At 45.7% G+C, this 22,358-nt stretch overlaps 1 protein-coding gene across 3 annotated transcripts in view; it reads left to right on the forward strand.

Moving 5' to 3' along the window:
- The window catches only part of LOC144495572 (protein spire homolog 1-like), a 266,677-nt gene that overhangs the window by 10,182 nt on the left and 234,137 nt on the right, over positions 1 to 22,358 (forward strand). The window lies entirely within an intron of this gene.

The raw sequence follows: 22,358 nt of genomic DNA on the forward strand, positions 1-22,358 counted from the left end.
AACTTGGAGACTGGCTTCTCAGCCAGTCCCTGTACTGAACTTGAACGCCTTGAACTGGATCTTAAAACACTGAACAAACACACACTAAAATCCAAACTATATTTCAACCCTTATCTTGGTATTGGAAATGTTTTTTGCAGTCTGTCTCCATCTTAGAGAAACAATCCTTGCAGCTGCTGTTATGAAAAACGTGTTTGCCTGTATTGTGTACCCTTCAGGAATGCAGTCAAATTTTAGCTAACATTTAGCCTTCTGATTCTACATGTAGTCAAGTTAGCAGTCCATGTTTAAGCTTAGCAGAGTTAGTTGCATAGGCAGAAATATCTTTGCAGTCTATGCAAAGAGTCTATCACTCTTTGCATAGACTGAAGCAAACAGGGCTAAGCATACACAGGATCCCTCATCTTCTGTCTACTGCAGCTCCAGTTGGCCAGCAGTTCTCCTGACTGAGGGGCAGAATTCCCACCTGCCATCAATTATCATTCATTCGCATGTGAAAGGTTACAGGAATAAGGAAAGGACTAGGTAGAATGCTTTTTCATAGAACCAGTGCAGACTCAATGGGCCGAATGGTTTCCTGTTGTACTGTAAAAGTTCTGTGATGATCACATCCTTTACTGGTGTTGTGTGCTTTGAGTGTGATACTTGTGCTGTGTGATGAATCTGGCGTTGGTGTTGTGGGCCCAATGTTGTGGCATTTTCCGGTATTCTGTGGTGTTTACGTGATGTGGGATATACAGAACAGAAATCCCAGATTCAGCCTGTGGTCTATAATGAGATAACTGACCTGAGTTGGGAAAGCAGTCTTTTTAAAATTATTATTCAGTCATGAGATGTGGCATCGCTGGTTAAGCCAACATGGGATTCCCATCCCTGATTGTCATTGAGAAGGTGATGGTGAGCTCCTTTCATGAACCGCTGCAGTCCATGTGGTACACCCACACAGTTAAAGTTACAAGTTAAAATTAAGGTTTATTTATTAGTGTCACCAGTAGGCATACATTAACACTGCAATGAAGTTACTGTGAAAAGCCCCTAGTTGCCACACTGCGGCACCTGTTCGGGTACACTGAGGGAGAATTTAGCATGGCCAATGCACCTAACCAGCATGTCTTTCAGACTGTGGGAGGAAACTGGAGCACCCGGAGGAAACCCACGCAGACACGGGGAGAATGTGCAGAATCCGCACAGATAGTGACCCAAGCCAGAAATCGAACTGGGGTCCCTGGCGTGATGAGGCAGCAGTGCTGACCACTGTGCCACCATGCAGCAGAGGCTCTGGTGAGGGAATAAGAACAGCTAGGGGCTAAATTAAAAAGCAGAACCACAAAGATAATAATCTCGGGATTACTACCAGAGCCACAAACTCATTGACACAGGGTCAGTAAGATTAAAGGGGTAAATGGGTTCAAATTCTTGGGACATTGGCATCAGTTCTGGGAAAGAAGGGAGCTGTTCCGATGGGATGGGCTCCACCTGAATCATGCTGGGAGAAGGTAGGAGTGCAGATTAGTGATAAGGCGAATTGTTAGCAGAAAATGAAAGGAAGGGACAGAACTTGTGAACGTCACAGTGCACCAAGCAATATGTCCCTGGCGCTGTGTTGCAGCAGTGCTTACCACTATGCCACCCAGGGCTGTGAGGGAAGGAATTCCAGGATTTAGACCCAGTGACAGCAATGAAGAAACGGGCAATGTCTGATATGTGATTCAGAGGAGAACTTCCGGGTGGTGGTGTTCCCAAACATTTGTTGTCTTTTGCCTTTTAGATGCGAGCAGTCACGGTTTTGGAAGGTGCTGTTGCTCTTTCATGTCACTGGGTTGGGGAAAATCTACTGGAGTTACCTTTATCTGAAAAGGGGAGTTGTGGTATTGTTACTGGACTAGTAATCCAGAGATCCAGGGTAATGCCCTGAGGACCCGGGTTCAAACCCCACCACGGTAGATGGTGAAATTTGAATTTGATAAAAACCTGGGAATTAAAAGTCTAACGATGATCATGAAACCATTGTCGATTGTCATAAAAGTCCATCTGATTCACTGATGTCCTTTAGGGAAGGAAATCTGTCCTCCTTACCTGGTCTGGCCTACATGTGACTCCAGCGCCACAGCAAGGTGGCTGACTCTTAAATGCCCTCAGGGATGGACAATAAATGCTGGTCCAGCCAGCGACGCCCACATCCCATGAATGAATAAAAAAAATGCTTGTGTGTGGATGTTGCATGAGGGTGGGAATTATTTTGAGTATGATACCATATGTGATCCATTAGTCCACCAAAAGGCTCTTTGTAGAATGAATAAGGAATAGCTGTTTTGGTTGCTTTCATTTTTTATAGAATTATAACATCTGCAAGGGATAAGCAAGGGAGATGGCAGTCTAATGGTTATGTCAATGGACTAGTAAACCTATTGAAATGGGTTCAAATCTCACCACAGCTACTGGTAAGATTTGAATTCAATTAATAAGTCTTGAATATAAAGTTAACCTGATTAATGGTGACCATGACAGCTGTCGTTGATTTTTTTCTTAAAATAAGAAACTCACTTGATTCCTTTAGTGAAGGAAATCTGCCATCCTTACCCTGTCTGGTCTACATGTGACTCCAGATCGACAGCAATGTGGTTGACTCTTAACTACCCTCTGAAATGGCCTTGGCAAACCCAGACAGTTATCATAGAATCCCTACAGTGCAGAAGGAAGCCATTCGATCCATCGAATCTGCACCAACCACAATCCCACCCAGGCCCTATCCCCATAACACCACATATTTACCCTGCTAATCCCCGACACTAAGAGTCAATCTCGCATAGCCAATCAACCTAACCCGCACATCTTTGGACTATGGGAAGAAACCGGAGCACCCAGAGGAAACCCATACAGGCACAGGGAGAACATGCAAACTCCACACAGGCAGTGACCTATGGCTGGAATTGAACCCAGGTCGTTGGCGCTGTGAGGCAGCAGTGCTAACCACTGTGCCACCGTGCCGCCCCAACCACTGTGCCACCATGCCACCATGTTCAAGGGCAATTAGGGATGGTCAGTAGATGTTGGCCTTACCGGCGACACCCATATCTCATGAAAGAATGAAGGAAGCAGAAGTGCTGAAGTACTCTGAAATGGAGGGCTTGTAGAGTTTGGTGTCTGACAAACAACAATCGCAGGGCAGGGCATTCTATGAATTAACATTCAGTGTGGTTGTGTATCAAAGAACGTTACAGCACAGAAGCAGGCCATTCAGGCCATCGCTGTGGTGCTGGATCTCTGAAAGAGAGAGCCAATTAGTTTAACTCATTCCCTAGAGCCTGCATTTGTTTTTCTTTTTCAGGTAAATCACCAATTAGGCCGCAGGCTGGATTATCATCAGACAATTCTGGCCACCAAACCTCAGGGAAAATGTAAACGCCTTTAAAGAGGGAACAGAGGAGGTTTACTAGGTTGTTACCAGGGATGAGGGACTTTAGTTATGAGGGAATGTTGGAAAAATGACAACTGTTTTCCAAGGAGCAAGATGGCGGAAGCTGAATCCATTAAAAAAAATTGAAAGCAAGCTGGACAGTTAGCCGAGGTTGAGGAATTTATCGGCCTGAATATTTTGGATGGTAGGGTTTCCCTTCCCGCCATCTGAATAGTCAGCAGGGAACACTTAGATATGGACACCTAGATGGTCTGATTTGGCACAGTCAACATGGATTGATGAATGGGAAATCACGTTTGATTAACCTGTTGGAGCTTTTTTGGAATTCACTACGGCAGAAAGTAGTTGAGGCCAAAACATTGTCTGATTTCAAGAAGCTAAAGGGATCAAGGGATATGGGGAGAAGGCGGGATCTGGATATTGAATTTGATGATCAGCCATGATCATAATGAATGGTGGAGCAGGCTCGAAGGGCTGAATGGCCTCCTCTTGCTTCTAGTTTCTATGTTTTGAGGGTGTTACCAACAGAATTGAAGGCTTTAGATAAAGTCCCCCACAGGAGGCTGGTTAGCAAAATATAAGCACTTGGGATAGGAAGTAATGAACTGGCATGGATTAAGGTTTGGTTAACAGGCAGAAAGCAGAGAGTAGGAATAAAGAGCTCATTCTCAAGTCGACAGGCTGTGACTAGTACAGGGATCAGTACTCAATCCCAGTTGTTCGAAATACATCAATGATTTGGATATGGGGACCAAATGCAATAAATTTGCGGATGGCACAGAGCTAGGTGGGAATGTGTGCTGTGCTGTGAGGAAAATCCAAAGCGGCTTACAAAGAGATATTGATAGGTTTTCATGGGAAAGTTGTTCACTTTGGAAGGAAGAACAAAAGGACAGAGTATTATTTAAATGGAGAAAAACTGCGGAAAGCTGCAACACAAAGGGACTTGGGGGTATTTGTGCATGGAACACAGAAAGCCAGCACACAGGTGCAGCAGGTAATCAGGAAGACTAATGGGATGTTGGCCCTTATTTTAAGGGGATTGGAGTATAAGAATAGGGAGGTGCAAGGCACTGACGAGACCACATCTGGAGCACGATGAGCAGTTTTGGCCCCCTTATTTAAGGAAAGATAATACTTGGAGGCAGTTCAGAGAAGGTTCACTGGGATGATCCCCGGCATGGAGGGATTGTCTTATGAGGAAAGGTTAAAGAGGTTAGGACGCTACTCATTGGAATTTAGAAGAATGAGAGGTGACCTCATTGAAACATGTAGGATTCTTAAGGGGCACGACAGGGTAAATGCTGAGAGGATATTTCCCCTCATGGGAGACTCTAGGACAAGAGGTCTCAGAATAAAGGGGCACCAATTTAAGACAGAGATGAGGAGGAATTTCTTCTCTCAGAGGGTTGAGAGTCTTTGGAACTCCTTGCTGTAGAGAGCTGTGGGGTCAGAGCCCTCGTGTATATTTAAGGCTGAGATAGATAGATTTTTGATCAGTAAGGGAATCAAGGGTTGCGGGGAAAGGGCAGGAAAGTGGACTTGAGGAATGTCGGATCAGCCATAATCCTAGTGAATGGCGGAGCAGGATCGAGGGGCCGAATGGCCTACTCCTGTTCCTATTTCTTCTAGTATTATTTCTTATGGCTTCAAGAGATTTTGCACTTGATGAGTGGGCAAGAACAAGGCAGATGGAATATAATGTGGAAAAATGTGAGGTTATCCACTTTGGTAGAAAGAACAGATGTGCGGAGTATTTTTTAAATGGTAAGAGATTAGAGAGTGTAGATGAGCAAAAGGACCTGGGAATACTTGTTAATATGTCACTGAAAGCTAACCTGCAGCTAACAAGCAATTAGAAAGGCTTTTAAGGTAGGTTAGCCTTAATTGCAAAAGGATTTGAGTACAGGAGTAACAAAGTCTTGCTTCAATTGTAAGAACCTTAGTTAGATCTCGCCTGGCATATTGTTTAGTTTTAGTTCCTTTACCTTAGGAAGGATATTATTGTCATAGAGGGAGGGAAACGAAGGTTCACAGACTTGTTCTGGGGCTGGCGGGACTGTCCTATGAAGAGGGATTGGGCAAACCGGGCCTCTGTTCACTAGAGTTTCAAAGAATGAGAGGTGATCTAATTGAAACCTAAGGGTAGATGCGGGGAAGGTGTTTACCCTGGTTGGGAAGCCTGGAACCAGGGGATACAATTTCAATATAAGGGGGAAGCTCTAAGAACCGAGATGAGGAGAAACTTGATGAAAGAGGGTTGTGAATCTTCGGAATTCTCCAACCCAGAGGCCTGTGGAAGCCCAATCGTTGAGCATGTTTAAAGAAGAGATTGACAAATTTCTAAATGTCAATGACACAAAGAGATATGGGGATAGTGAGGGGAAAACAGTTTGATGATGAGCCATGATCATATTAAATGGCGGTGCAGGCTCGATGGGCTGAATGGCCTACTCCTGCTCCTATGTTGCAAACACAACACAGAACATTACGACCACATCACCCAACATCAACTCCAACACCAGAACTGCATCACATAATGTAACGCAGCACAGCATCCACATGCACGGTGTTGCGCAGGCACGGTGTTCCACAGGCACGGTGAACCATACCACACCAGCACTAGCATTGCAGTGTTCCAGACTAGTACTGGATTACACCAACACATATTCCACTCCACGAAACGGAATCATGCGTTATTCCCAGGTCATTGTAGGAATTCCTGATATTTGTGTTTCATAGTGATATTGTCAAATCCTGAATGAGATGCTGTCAGAAAAAAATCCTGTTCTGGACTGTGAGACAGCGTGTGTTATGCATGTGATCTGAACTGCCTAAAACAAGAACAGACGGAGACAGTTACTTCCAGAGACCAGGCAACTGTCATTCTGTGTATGCAGTGTGCTGCAGGAACAGGAGAATAATAACATACTGACAGTATGTGCTGACATGTCATGGGAGGAGCTGTTAATTATAAGGAACGATTGATTAGACAGTTAACATTACTAAAACAAATCTGAAATGAAAAGTTCACTCAATCATCAGTGAGTCTCATTATAATGTCCCATTTCTGCAAGACAAGATCTTTATTACACTGGCTCTCCCTCTGAGCTTGGAATCTAACGAAGGAAGTTGCTTGCCTGTTCACTTGGATGTTAAAAGGTTGTATAGGGAAACCATTGCACTATAGGTTACTGGAAGGATGCGATCAGATGGGCTGAAGGGTCTTCTTCTTTTATGATTTCAGTGGATCTAATTGTGCTTTCTGACAAATGTACTTTGAGAAGAATGGCTGATGTACAGTGCAGCTGATGGGATTTATCTTGTCAGTGGTAGCAGAAAACATAGTACACACATGTACGCACACACACGCACACACTCCCTTTCTGCCACTCAGCCCACATATGATCATCTCCTCTGTGCTGTAATCTATTTCCTGACTTTTGTTTTGCAGGATGTGACCTTTGGGCTCACCTCTCCCCTTCTACCCTGCACTCATTCTGTTATTTCTCTTATCTGTGACTCTTTCGGGCAGGGAACCATTCAGGATTCAATTATCCAAGTTATTTTCCACACACTCTGTCAAATCTCTCACTACTACTGCACTGAACTCTTTAACCCCTGTCCACTTTGATGATTCCGCCCCCTCCCCCTCAAGTTGCCACCGTTAGAACAATTATGCACGGCACAATGATTAGCACTGCTGCCTCACAGCCTGTTTTTTAATCAGTGATCTCGTCTTCACTCAGTCCTCTGAACAAATACCAATCGGCAGTCTTGTTAGATGTAATCTCAGTGCTTGTTATTCTGTACAGACGGGTGTGTCTCAGGTGTATTACCATCCCGTGACCATATCTGTAAACATATTAAGGGAGATTTGTACCTTGTCAGCAGTGCCTGGTGGAACCTGGCAGAAATGGCATTTACTGAGAGTTAACATGGGCGGGCACGGTGACACAGTGGTTAGCACTGCTGCCTCACAGCGCCAGAGACCCAGGTTCAATTCCAGCCTCGGGCCACTGTCTGTGTGGAGTCTGCACGTTCTCCCCGCATCTGCGTGGTTTTTCCTCCGGGTGCTCCGGTTTCCTCCCACAGTCCAAAAATGTGCAGGTTAGATGGATTGGCCATGCTAAATTGCCCCTTACTGTCAGGGGGGATTAGCAGGGTAAATACTTGAGGTTACGGCAATAGGGCCTGGGTGGGATTGTGGTTGGTGCAGACTCGATGGGCCAAATGGCCTCCTTCTGCACTGTCGGGATTCCATGGATTCTATGCCTCACATGCCAACCACAGACTTACACTAATGAATTCCACGTGTTTCTGACGTGATGGAGTTCAGAAGAATGACGGGGGGATCTGATTGAGGGATACTAGATGCTAAAAGGAATTAATAAGGGGGACATTGAACAGATGTTCCCCCTTGCGGGACAGTCTAGAACAAGAGACCATAGATATAAAGTGAGAGGAGATGTGTTCTAAACTATTTCGCTGAGGGTTGTGAATCTGTGGAACTCGCTGCCCCAGAGTGCAGTGGAGGCAGAATCAATCAACAAGATTCAAGAAAGAAATGGATATGTTTCTGATCATAGAAATATTTCAGCGGAGTTTTCTGGGTAGTTTGCTGAGTTTCTGCTGACAGCTGTTTGCTTTGTCTCACAATGTACGTACACACTGCACAGTTGTGTGGTGCACTCCCATGGTTTTATATTTAGTCATTTTAATGAACAGATTATTGCCCGCCTGACCTAGATTTCCTGATTGGAGTGTGGGCTGGTGGAGAGAGGCTCTCCGCTGGTTTGGAAACTGGGCTCTAATGATTTTAGAGAATTTATATGTGAGGTATGAGCACCTTTTTTATTTTTTAACAATATGATTTTTATCTCTCTGGACTCTGGGCATCCTCTCAGTTCCAGTGGCCACCCTAGTGGTCCTGACCTCTACATCTCACAGGGGCAACCTGACTGGCCCTGGTGACCCCCACTCACCTGCATCTCAGCTGGGTGCAGTTCCAGCGGCGGACGCTGCTCCCAGAGCTAATGCTGAGATTGAAAAGCTGCAACGTGTTTCCTCAGAAGGAACTCTTCAAATGCAGACAATAAAAATAGAACAAAACTTACACCAACTCATAAATCAAAGAAAGGGTTTAATAAAGAAACTTCATTACTCCCAACCTTTGGACCTCACCCTGGGCCAATCCAAGTTCCCCACAATTCCCAACAGGTTCATAGTTACAGTGAGTCAGCTGACCATCACCTCATTCTGTAATTGGTTCCATGGTTTACTGGGTCAGCTGACCCTTACAGCTTGTTACCATTGGTCACATTGTTGTCACCGGTTGCGTTCCAACACCATGGTCCAGTCGTTCTCAGAGTCAGGCTTTCATTCCTTAAGGGGACGGGAGCCCTAATGGCAATTGATTAGTTGCCAGATGGGTCCCAAATACAGCCTGGTGTCCTGCAAATCCTTGCGACGGCCCCTGGTGTTTGGGCCCACCTTCATATCTCGCATTGCCCTGACTAAATTCAGCCAATGACTTTGCTTTCAGATAAAGCTCGGCACAACATCGTGGGCCGAAGGGCCTGTTCTGTGCTGTACTGTTCTATGTTCTATGTCCTAATTTAACCCTTAAAGTTGTAACATTCCCATCTGATCGCCTGTGTCAGTTTACAATCCATCTGGCCTTTGGAATAGTCTTTATGGGTACCTAGCCCCCTTTGCCTACTTATAAAAATAGATTCATTCTGAGTAACTGTGAGAATGTGGGTCTAGTTGTTTATTATTAAATTATATGGATCATAAATGGACTGTACAACCTGCAGTCTGTTAATCACTGTCTTGTTAAATGTACAGTAAGAAGTCTCACAACACCAGGTTGTGCTTACCCCAGTCCAACGCCGGCATCTCCACATCATTGTTAAATGTAAACAGAATAGGTTTCCATGGTAATGAATGTGGACTGCCTTGGCTTCTGAGATTTGTAAAGACAGAACGTGGAGGTAAATGTAAAGAACCACAGTTATCTCATTGTGTTAGTGCCAGGGGTCATTACACACAATGCAGCTAGGTCGCAACTAAACCATTGCTTGACAACAACTTACATTTATACAATGCATTTAGCACAAGCCGAACATCCCAGAACCTATACCGGGCAATAATTAACACCTAGCGAGGGAATCGAGGGATGACTTGGTCAGAGGTTGGTTTTGAGGACGTTCTCAAAGCGAGAGAGAGTTCAAGAGGCAGAGAGGTTTTGGGAAGGAATTCTAAAGTTTAGAGCCCAGATGATGGATGACACAGCCACCAGCGGTGGAGTGAGTGGAGAAGGGTGTGCACAAATTGCCAGCGTTGGAGGAATGAAGAGTTCTCTTAAGAGTTGTACGGCTGGAGGTGAATACAGACAAAGGAGGGGTGAAGCTAAGAAGGGCCTTGAGTACAAGGTGAGAAATTTAAAATGGAAAATAACCCTATATCAAGTGTTTGCTTCACTCTGTCACTTCCAGACTTGTTAACTACAAAACTAGCTAGGGTAAATGTGTGGGGTTATGGGGATAGGGCCTGGGTGATTGTGGTTGGCGCAGACTCACAGAAATCATGGAAACCCTACAGTGCAGAAGGAGGCCATTCAGCCCATCGAGTCTGCGCCGATAACAATCCCACCCAGTCCCTATTCCCATAATCCCACATATTTACCCTGCTAATCTCTCTAACCTACACATCCTGGGACACTAAGCGGCAATTTAGCATGGCCATTCAACATAACCCGCACATCTTTGGACTGTGGGAGGAAACCGGAGCACCCGGAGGAAACCCACGCAGACACGAGGAGAATGTGCAAACTCCACACAGATAGTGACCCGAGCCGGGATTCGAACCCAGGTCCCTGGAGCTGTGAGGCTGCAGTGCTAACCACTGTGCCCTGACATGATAGACTCGATGGGCTGAATGGCCTCCTTCTGCACTATATGATTCTATGATAAACCAACCCTGCCAGTATTCACAAACTGCACCTCACAGTGTTGTAGGGCTGAAGAATGTTACTGAGGTGAGGTGGAGAGATTGAACACAAGGATAAGAATTTTAAATTGAACAGCCCAAAACGAGGGGAAGTTGAAGCTCACAGGATCGACGGATGAGCAGGACTTGCGATAGGGGAGCGGAGCGGAGTTTTGGATGGAATGGAACTTATGATGGGTGGTAGATCTGAGCATTAGAGTTGTTGCATCTGGGTTAGTGTAACCAAACCAAAGATGAGGAATTTTACAGTGTTGACTGTAAAGGGCCTAAATAAGCAATGTGGAAATACAGTCCCTGTGATGGACAGAAAACGGAATCAGATGATCAGCCCAGGGTCAAATAAGATGGAGGAGATGTGAATAGTTCAACTTTAGTGATGGTGACCTGTGTATAGACGCCCAAATTCCTGTCATCCTCACAGTTTCTGGTCTTTACACGAGCAAGAAGTTTAACACCACCAGGTTAAAGTCCAACAGGTTACAAAGTCCAAAACTTTACACGAGCACCAGCCTATTTCTTTTTAAGCAAAATTCTGTTCTATATCATTCCTGTCCATTAAAATTGTAAATCCTCTGAAATATAAATAGAAAATGCTGGACACATTCAACATGTCCAGCTGCTGTGTGAGAGAGAGACAGAGAGAAACCTTTCAGACTGATGACCTACAATCCGAAAGCTGCATTTTCTAATGTGCTATGAGCAATGTCACAGGATATCTGCTCGTCGGTATGCACATGTGTATCTACATACATGTGTGTGTGTGTGTGTAAAACATCATATATCCGTCTAAGTTCAGATGTCACACTTGAAAGTATTAAATGGTTACCAAAATATTGAGCAATTTTGTGCTTTTTGTGCACCTTGATGAGGGAAGATTTGCGCTTATCGCAACCTATTTGCGTCCTAAAGCATTTTATAGCACATTATGATATGAAGTACTTTTGAAGTGTAACAGGATTCCCAGATAGCTTTGAATCTTCATAAATCTCCTTCAGCCACTGTTCTCTCATCTCAGGATGTTTTTATTTAGACAATTTTCACAGATCGCGTACCTAAACAAAGGCCGGGTTAAATAGTTTCCTTAACGTAAAAACCATGCTCTATAATTCAAACTACCTTTGAGCAATGGCACAGCAGATTCATGTATTTTGTTTGAGGAGGTTGATGGGCCAACTCTGCAGAATTCAGACTATCTGCAAGATTGGAAATCCAGTGAAGCCTTTTATTGTTTGTTGTGATGCTTTTAGATTTGCAAATCCCCAACTCGTATTTCTGTCCTGTTATTGTCAGGTTTTTGCACATAGATTGTACCATCTCAGTCTGCCACAGCTGAAGTGCTGGGGGCGGCACGGTGGCCCAGTGGTTAGCATTGCTGTCTCTCAGTGCCAGGGGCCCGGGTTCGATTCCGGCCTGTCACTGAGTCCAAAGATGTGCGGGTTAGGTTGATTGGCCAGGTTAGAAATTGCCCCTGAGATGCGTAGGTTGGCGGGATTAGCGGGTAAATATGTGGGGGTAGGGCCTGGGTGGGATTGTGGTCGGTGCAGACTCGATGGGCCGAATGGCCTCCTTCTGCACTGTAGGGTTTCTTCTTCTTCTTCTTCTTCTGAGTTTGCACGTTCTCTCTGAGTCTGCGTGGGTTTCCTCCGGATGCCCCGGTTTCCTCCCACAGTCTGAAAGACGTGTTGGTTAGGTGCTGGTTTGGCCATGCTAAATTCTCCCTCAGTGTACCCGAACAGTCACCGGAGTATGGGGACCAGGGGATTTTCACAGTAACTTCATTGCAGTGTTAATGTGAGCCTATTTGTGACTAATAAATAAACTTTAAGTGCATGCAAGAGTGGAATTTTCCAGTCCCTCTTGCTGTCAGGATCTGCTGCTGCTGCTGGAGTCAGTGAACATTTGGCTGGTTCTTCGCATGCACTGCGCTGGGATCTGCTGTGTCGGAGCTGGAAAATCCCAGCCAAAGTTGATTTATCCAGCCTCGCTAACGCTACCGCTGAAATTTTAAATGCAGAACTAGTGGAACAGATGCTATTCGCTCCAAATGAGACGGTACTGCTTTTCACGGAATAGTTCCAGCAGGGAAGGAGGCCATTCAGCCCATTGTGCATGTACTAGCTCTCTGATGGAGCAATTCGTCTAGTGCCACCGCCCCCCCCCCCCCCCCCCCCCCCCGGTAATCCTGCACATTCTTTCTTTACATATAACAATGCAATTCCCTCTTTAATGCTTCCATCGATACCTTCTCCACCAGACTCTCAGGAACTGCACTCCAGATCCTAAACCACTCATTGAGTGAATACATTTTTCCTCATTCGGCATTGCTTCTTTTGCCAATGACTTTATATCTGCCCTCTAGTTCTCGATCTTTCTGCCAATGGGAACAGCTTCTCCCTATCTACTCTGTCTAGACCCCCCCTGGGTTTGAATATCTCTCTCAAATCTCCTCCAAGGAAAACAGGCCCAAATTTCCAATCTCTCTATGTCATTCCAATTCTTCATTTCTAGAACCATTTTCATGAATCTTTTCTCTATTTTCTCTAATACCTTCACAAGTGTGGATGCAATACTCCAATTGATGCCAAACCAGTTTTTTTTTATGGAGGCTTGACATAACTTCTGTGTTTTTGTACTCCATGCCCCTACTCATGAAACCTAGGATGCCACATTCTATATCAATCGCTCTCTCAACTTGCCCTACCACCTTCGATAATTTCTGCAGGTAGACACCCAGGTCCCTCTGCTCCTGCACCCCCTTTTAGAATTGTTCACCTTAATTTACATTGTTTCTCCATGTTCATCTGACCAAAGTGAATAACTTTATACTTCTGCACAGTGAGACCGGGATTCACCGAGCTCGCCCGGGGCCCCGGGATCCTCCGAGCTCGCCCGCAGCCCTGGGATCTTCCGAGCTCACCCGCGGCCCCGGGATCCTCCGAGCTCACCCGCGGCCCCGGGATCCTCCGAGCTCACCCGGGATTCTCCGGTTCTGCTGCAGTGAATGGAGATTTGGCTGTTCGCTGCAGTGCTGAAGTTTGGGGCGAACGTGCCGTGGAACGCTGATATCCCGAAAGATTTCATGACTTCCCATGTTGTTGTGAGAATGGGAAACTTGTACTTGTGCTGGTATTTTGCAGCTCTGGGCAGTACCTGTCCTTGACCCACCACGTGACCTGGGTAGGTCATCTTCGTAAGATTGACCACTCGGTCAGCTGACTGCCATTTCTGGGTGAGAGATTCCAGTTGCTCCAAGTGAGATTCTGCTCTGAAAAACTCTTTATGATTAATCTCAGAGGACCTCTCACTTGGTGTGTCCAGAGACTCTGGGCAAGACTCTGGGGATCTGGGTTCGAATCCCACCATGACAAATGATGAAATTTGAATCCAGTACAAATCTGGTATTAAAAATCTAATGATGACCATGAAACCATTGTTGTAAAAACCCATCTGGTTCACTAATGTCCTTTAGGAAAGGAAATCTGCCATCCTTACCTGGTTTGGCCTACATGAGACTCTGAATCTACAGCCATGTGGTTGACTCTTAAATGCCCTCTGAAATGGCCGAGCAAACCACTCTATTCAAGGGTAAATAGGGATAGGCACCAAACGCTGACCCAACCAGTGATGCCCACATCCTCTGAATGAATTTAAAAATGAATTAAAATGTGTAAAACCGGATTCATTAGGTGAGGCCCTGGGAGCGAAAAGAAAACCTCGACTGGTTATCTCTATTATGAGGGTACACATATTCCCTGAGTATTGTTTTCTGGTCTGGTGGCACCATTCGGGTGTCCGCTGTGACTACTGGAGATGTGCTGGGGACTTCAGCTGGATCATGCCCAGGTCACCCATGACTTCCTGGGATATGCAGGATGTGAAATTTGAGTTCGAATCCAACTGGATCTCAGTGGGAGGTCAGTACCAGGTAAAGAATTGTGATTATTCATAGAATCCCTCCAGTGCAGGAAGAGGCCATCCGGCCCATTGAGTCTGCACCACAACAATCCCACCCAGGCCCTATCCCCGTAACCCCACATATTTACCCCACTAATCTCTCTAACCTACGCATCCCCTGATGCTCAGGGGCAATTTAGTATGGCCAATGCACCTAAGCAGCACATCTTTGGAGTGTGGGAGGAAACCGGAGCACCCGGAGGAAATCCCCTCAGACTCAAGGAGAATGTGCAGACTCCACACAGACAGTGACCCAAGCCGGGAATCGAACCCGGGCTCCTGGCGCAGTGAGGCAGCAGTGCTAACCACTGTGCCACTGTGCTGCCCACCACTATTTTGGCAGATGTGGTTCTCAGGGGAATGAGCTCTGGGAAATGGGTATCCGCACCCACTATGGTAAGGATACAGTGGTCGCCCTCTTTTGTTTTGGGCAGAGGCTCCACTCAGTGCCGTGCTAATTGGTTCCCCAAAAGCTGGCACAGGAATCTTCGGCGTGGGTTTAATTGCAGGCTGGGGTTTCTGCACAAGCTGACAGGTGTGGCCACTTCTGAAAACCTTGCTACAATCTTGTGGAGGTGCGGCCAGTAAAAATTCCGTCAATGCGGGATTGGGTTTTTCGTATTTCAACATGTCCAGCACTGGAATTTTGAGTGCTCGCTGTAATATTTCCCCATGGCACCTTGGTGACATCACTACCTGGTGGGTCACTGTTCACTCCTCGTTTGCAGGTATGGGAGGGGGCAGCTTTGTGGCACAGTGGTTAGCACTGCTGCCTCACAGCGCCAGGGATCCGGGTTCAGTTCCAGCCTTGGGTGCTTGTCTGTGTTGAGTTTTCATGTTGTCCCCTGTGTTTGCGTGGGTTTCCTCTGGGTGCTCCGGTTTCCACTCACAGTCCAAAGACATGCTGGTTAGATGGATTGGCCATACTGAACTGCTCCATAGTGTCCAAGGTGGGTGGATTAGCCATGATAAACGTGTGGGGTTACAGGGATAGGGCGGGCGGTGGGGCAAGGTAAGATGCTCTTTCAGAGAGTCAGAGTTGGCGGCACAGTGGTATACAGATGGGAGGGAGTTGCCCTGGGAGTCCTGAACATGGACTCTGGACCCCATGAAGTCTTACGGCACCAGATCAAATATGGGCAAGAAAGCCTCCTGCTGATTATCACGTACCGTTCCCCCTCAGCTGATGAATCAATACTTCTCATAGAAACCCTACAGTGCAGAAGGAGGCCATTTGGCCCATCGAGTCTGCACCGACCACAATCCCATCCAGGCCCTACCCCCACATATTTACCCGCTAATCCCTCTAACTACGCATCTCAGGGACAATTTTTTTTTTTTAACCTGGCCAATCAACCTAACCCGCACATCTTTGGACTGTGGGAGGAAACCGGAGCACCCGGAGGAAACCCACGCAGACACGAGGAGAATGTGCAAACTCCACACAGACAGTGACCCGAGCCGAGAATCGAACCCGGGACCCTGGAGTTCAACCCATGTTGAACACCATTGGGAGGAAGCACTGAGGGTGGCAAGGGTGCAGAATGTATTCTGGTGGGGGGGACTGGAGGTTCCCTTCCAAGTCACTCACCATCCTGACTCGGTAATATATCACCGTTCCTTCACTGCCACTGGATCAAAATCCTGTAACTCCTTCCTTAACAGCACTGTGGGTGTACCGACACCTCAGGGATTGCAGCGATTCAGGAAGGCAACTCACCACCACTGAAGGGCAATTAGGGATGGGCAATAAATGCTGGTCTAGTCAGCGACGCCCACACCCCGTAAATGAATAATGAGGCTGTTTACTGATGGTATGGAATTCCCGACGGTATGCCTCTGGCACCAACAGGGATGCACTTAAAATTGCCCTTTTTGTTGCCTCATAGTTTGTTGCACTTTCCCCAGGCAAGGGGAGTAAAATCTGTGAGTTTTTCCTGTCGATTTACTTTGCCACAGCAGGTACCTGTGTTGGGATGGCCATTTTAACTGCTGTGCTATCCTTTCTAAAGAGATAAAGAAGATGCCCACTATTCTTTATCAATGGTCGGGCTAAATGGGCAAATTTGAATCCTTAGCCCTTTAGTTTGCAGCTAGAGGTGTCTTCAAAGGGCACAGTGGGATCTTTCCTCTCAGCTTGAGTTGTTTTAATTTACACTCCTTATTCTTTTCCCTGGAATTTTCTCTTATTTCCCCGGGCAGCACGGTGGTTAGCACTGCTGCCTCATAGTGCCATGGACCCCGGTTCAATTCCTGGCTTGGGTCTCTGTCTGTGCGGAGTCTGCACATTATCCCCGTGTCTGCATGGGTTTCCTCCAGGTGCTCTGGTTTCCTCCCACAGTCTAAAAGGTGCATTGACCCAAACAGGCGCCGGAGTGTGGCGACTAGGGGAATTTCACAGTAACTTTATTGTGGTGTTAATGTAAGCCTTACTTGTGACACTAATAAATAAACTTTAAATTTTAATATTTCCCTTTCCTCTCTCTTTCTCTCTCTTCCCTTTCCTCAAATTCCATTCTCGCTATCCAGTCTTAATTTTTCTGTTGCTAATTAACTTGCTTCAATTTCCTCAATTTCCACCTCACGATGTTTAACCCTCTGTTTTAAGATTTCCATCTTTCTGGATTTTGGGCTGAACTCCACCTCCAAGTGCCTATCTACATCTTTTAATTCTTCCAACAGTTATGATCCAACAGATGTTAATTGCCATGCAAACCAAATCCCAAAGGGAAACTTGACCCATGTATCACAACCCTTTTTTCCTGATTCTGACAATGAGAAGAGAAGTTTACTAAATTCATCAGCCAAAAGTTCCAGTAACAATTTTGGGATGTTAAACATTAAAGAAGAGCATTTATCAAGAGAAGCACATGAGATTACATTTACACAGTTAAAATTGGTCAAACTCACAAATAAACACCCTTTATGCAACAACTATAAAAATCCAGCAATATTGCCAAGGCAAACCTACTGCTGCTGGAGGAAAGGTATATCACAGGACTTTGCATTCACATTCACTCTGCTGTGGAAATTCAAAACTTCAGACACCAGATTGCTTTTGCAGCCTCAAGACCCTTCTGGCCTAACTGGGTGGCTTAATTAAACTGTACCTCCTCCAGCCCAGAGCTGTTGCTAGCAGGTCCCTATCCCCAAGACAGCTTAACATCTCTCCTTAAACACTTTTTCATTTCTGATTCCCCCATTGTCCTTGGCACTTCTTTGAACTTAACTTTCCCAAAATATAAAAATCTTACATGTTCTCCATATCCCCCCACCCCCACTTTTTGGATCAAATAAAAAAAATGTAATCACATTTCTAGCTTACTTATTGCAAGTTTGAAAAACCTTTTTACTTCCCTTTAAAATTTAACAGCTGGAAGCAACAAAGCCGTACTTATCTCCTAATGCTTCTATCCACTGTTTATTTTCTTCTCATGTGGAGATGCCGGCATTGGACTGGGGTGGGCACAGTAAGAAGTCTCACAAGACCAGGTTTATTTGGTATCATGAGCTTTCGGAGCGCTGATCCTTCATCAGGTGAGTGAGTCCCTGATGAAGGAGCAGCGTTCCAAATGCTCGTGATATCAAATATACCTGTTGGACTTTAACCTGGTCTTGTGAGACTTCTTACTATTTTCTCATAGAAAATTCACTTCAACATTCCTGCTTCATTTGCTTGCCTTTAACACCTATGCTCCTTTGATGTTCTAACCTTTGCAGCCATCCTAGTCTCACAACACCAGGTTTTGTGTGTTGTGGGCCGACACAGTGGTTAGCACTGCTGCCTCACAGCGCCAGGGACCTGGGTTCGATTCCCGGCTTGGGCCACTGTCTGTGCGGAGTCTGCATGTTCTCCCCGTGTCTGCATGGGTTTCCTCCGGGTGCTCCAGTTTCCTCCCACAGTCCAAAGATGTGCTGGTTAGGTGCATTGGCCATGGTAAATCCTTGCTTGGATTACCCGAATAGGCACCAGAGTGTGATGAGTAGGGGATTTTCACAGTAACTTCATTGCAATCATGATGTGGAGTTGCCAGCGTTGGACTGGGGTAGGCACAGTAAGTAGTCTCACAACACCAGGTTGTGAGACTACTTACCTGAGGAAGGAGCAGCGCTCCGAAAGCTTGTGCTATCAAATAAACCCGTCGGACTTTAACCTGGTGTTGTGAGACTACTTACTGTTCATTGCAGTGTTAATGTAACCCTACTTGTGACACTAATAAATTAACTTTAACATTGCTTTGTTTCCTAGCCCTGCAACAGTACATGTGTTTTAGGTAAACTGGGATGATGGTCTCTTCCTTGTTTTTTTTTTGCTGCGCACTGTTTGGAAATATTCATGGCCTATTTATGTGGCATTTCCCTTCCTGCTCACCACATGACAGCACAGGCAATATCAGGAATTCAGCATGTGGATCAGTGCCAGAAGGCTCTCTGATTCAGACTGACACGCTTTTGATTCAGTGCACTGCACTGCCAATGGGTGAATGAATCCTTCTGTGCAGACACAAGAAATAAGTTTTGAGTGATTTGGATAATGCGCCAGAGGGAAATTTTGTGCAGTTGTTAATCGGCCTGTTACAGAATCAGTGTGATTAGTGCAAGCACTCCATTTAGTATCTCAATTTATTAGATTAAATATCTTTTCTTCTAATTGAACTATTTTGTAGAGTCTACAGGCGTGGCTAGCAATTTCATGCACCACGGAAAGATCTTTCACAACATCAAACTCAAAGTCTATTATCGTATGCGTCAACTACTAAATTATTCATCATCATTGCTGAGTGCAGTCTTTTACTGACACCCTTTAAGGTTATAGGTGCCATGTACCTGGAGAGGAGGCGGGATGTCTGCCGAGTGATTAGAAGTAAGGCATTGTTTGGCTTCTGTAAAAGGAGTCTCATGAGGTCTACATCATCAACTCCTGCAAAATAAATGCTTTAATTCTTCACTTGGTTCCTGCAGGAACCATTTGGTTGAGTCACATTGATGGGGTATTAAATAGGTGGAGTAGGATGGGTTTAGACTGCTGAATGAGTAGGCTCCAAAGAGCAAATGTCCTTTTCTCAGTCACAGATAATTTTCAAGTGCAACAATATAATATGGGGCGACACGGTGGCACAGCGGTTAGCATTGCTGCCCCACAGCGCCAGGGACCCGGGTTCAGTTCCAGCCTTGGGTCACTGTCTGTGTGAAGTCTGCACGTTCTCCCCATGTCTGCGTGGGTTTCCTTCGGGTGCTCCAGTTCCCTCCAACAATCTGAAAGACATGCTGGTTAGGTGCATTGACCCGAACAGGCGCTGGAGTGTGGCGACAAGGGGACTTTCACAGTAACTTCTTTGCAGTGTAATATAAGCCTACTTGTGACTAATAAATAAACTTTTAACTTTAAGCTGTGCAGGTTAGGTTGATTGGCCATGCTAAATTGACCCTAGTGTCAGGGGGATTAATAGGGTAAATATGTGGGGTTATGGGAATAGGATCTGGGTGGAATTGTGGTTGGTGCAGACTCGATGGGCCAAACAGCCTTCTTCTGCACTGTAGGGATTCTATGATAAGAACATAATAAAGAGGAGTGAGAGGAGCCAATCTGACCCTCTGAGCCTGCTCCACCATTCAGTAAGATCATGCCTAATCTTCAACCTTGGGTTTACCTTCCCACACTATCTCCATATCCCTTGATTCCCTTAGTATCTGATGTGTTTATCTGTCTTGAATATAATTGAAGACTCTGCAACCACAGCTTACTGGAAAACTCCAAAGATCTACAACCACTTGAATGAAGACGTTTCTCCTCATCTCAGTCCCAAATGGTCAAACTCTTATTCTGAGGCTGTGACCCCGTGTTCTAGGCTTCCCAGTCAGGGGAAAGATTTCTCAGCATCTACTCTGTAAAGCCCCTTAAAAATGTTATATGAACTAGTTAATCTCTCATTGTTCTATACATCATTGACCCTTTCTTCTGCCCCTACACGTTACTAACCCATCTCCAATCTCCCTTTCCTTTCCAAAGTCCATGAATGTGTTGTCACCTCTCAAATCCACATCCATCTTTCCTGAAATTTGGCATTTAAATCTCTCCAATTATGTTTCCACACCTGTCACAGCACCAAAATGCCCCTAACCAAGGTCGCAAATGATATCCTTTGTTACCTTGTGACCATGATGCCCTCTGCAACTCTTACAACCTTTGATACCCTCCCCCCTCCAAATCCCACAGGCCAGCTGAGTGATAGGACTTCCCTTGCCTGGCTTCATCCTTACAAGGCTATCTCCAGCAATGGTTTCCCTTCCCATTGCCACCCATTATCACTGGAATCCCTCAAGGATCTTAACCTTCTCCTTGCGTTCATCACATCTACACGCTGCCACTTTGCAACCTCATCTATAGACACAGGGCCAGCTTCTATATCTGTATTGATAGCATCTAGCTCGACCTTTCTACATTCTTCCACTGTCTCTATAGTTTGTGGCTCTTTATCTTGTTTACAGTCTTTGATGGGACAGAATTTCCTCCAACTAAACTTGAAGGGGAACCAAAGACATCACCTTTGTCTCCCCCTATAAACTCCTTGCCATTGGTGAGGAAAGGACTTGGAATCAATATCTCAATTTGACCCAGGGTGTTTATATCTAAGCACCCTCTCTAACCCTGAGCTAATCGTCTGATCCCGTGTCCTCTCCATCATTAAGAGTTGTTTTTACCCCGGTAACATTGCCTGTCTCTGCCCCCAACAGTGCTGAAGCTCCCACACGTCTTTGCCACATCCAGATTTGACTTTTCCAATGCTCTCTGCAGCATCCCTCTCAATATTGTGTAAACCAACTCATTCAAAACTCTAGTCTTGCATCTTGTCCAGCGCCAAGCCCCAGCCACCTAACTCCTAGTCCCCCACAGTCTCCTACTTAACATTCTCACATTTGTGTTTACAATGTTAGAAGTTATTATTAAAGAATGGCACTTGTATGAGTTCAAAGTAATCGGGCAGAGTCAACATGGTTTTGTGAAAGGGAACTCATAATTAACCAACTTATTGGAGTTCTTTGAGGAAGTAACGTGTTCTGGATAAAGGTGGATGTATTGTATTTCCAAACATGGCAATATATCACCATTCAATCACTGTTGCTGGATCAAAATGCTGAAACTCCCTCCCTAACAGCACTGTGGGTGTACCTACACCACACGGGCTGCAGCAATTCAAGAAGGAAACTTACCACCACCTTTTCAAATTAGCCATGGCCAATAAATGCTGGCTGTGCCAGAGACACTCCCGTGCCAAAAAAAGAATTGGAACATCTCGATTCTTCTCACTCACGTCTCTAGGATACCCTGACCTTATGTTGCCCAGGTCCTACAGTGTGAAATTCCTCAAGTAAATCCCTGTGCCTCTCTCCACTTCCTTTTAAAGCCCGTGTTTCCAGCCAAGCTTCTGGTCACCTCATTCTTTAGCTCTTGTTCACTTTTTGCCTCATGCATTTGTGAAGTAGTTTGACTGTGGCACAGTGGTTAGCACTGCTGCCTCACAGCGCCAGGGACCCCGATTCGATTCCCGGCTTGGGTCATTGTCTGTGCGGAGTCTGCACGTTCTCCCTGTGTCTGCATGGGTTTCCTTCGAGTGCTCCGGTTTCCTCCCACATTCTGAAAGATATACTGGTTAGGTACATTGGCCATGCTAAATTCTCCCTCAGTGTATCCGAACAGGCGCCGGAGTGTGGCGACTGGGCGATTTTCACAGTAACTTCATTGCCGTGTTAATGTAATCCTACTTAGAATCATAGAGACCCTACAGTACAGAAGGAGGCCATTCAGCCCATCAAGTCTGTAACGACCACATCCCACCCAGGCCCTATCCCCATAACCCCACACATTTACCCTGCTAGACCCCCTGACACTTAGAGGCAATTTAGCATGGCCAATCAACCTAACCCGCACATCTTAGGACCGTGGGAGGAAACTGGAGCACCCGGAGGAAAC

This window comes from Mustelus asterias, chromosome 7 (genome assembly GCF_964213995.1).
Source record: "Mustelus asterias chromosome 7, sMusAst1.hap1.1, whole genome shotgun sequence".
Lineage (NCBI taxonomy): Eukaryota > Metazoa > Chordata > Chondrichthyes > Carcharhiniformes > Triakidae > Mustelus > Mustelus asterias.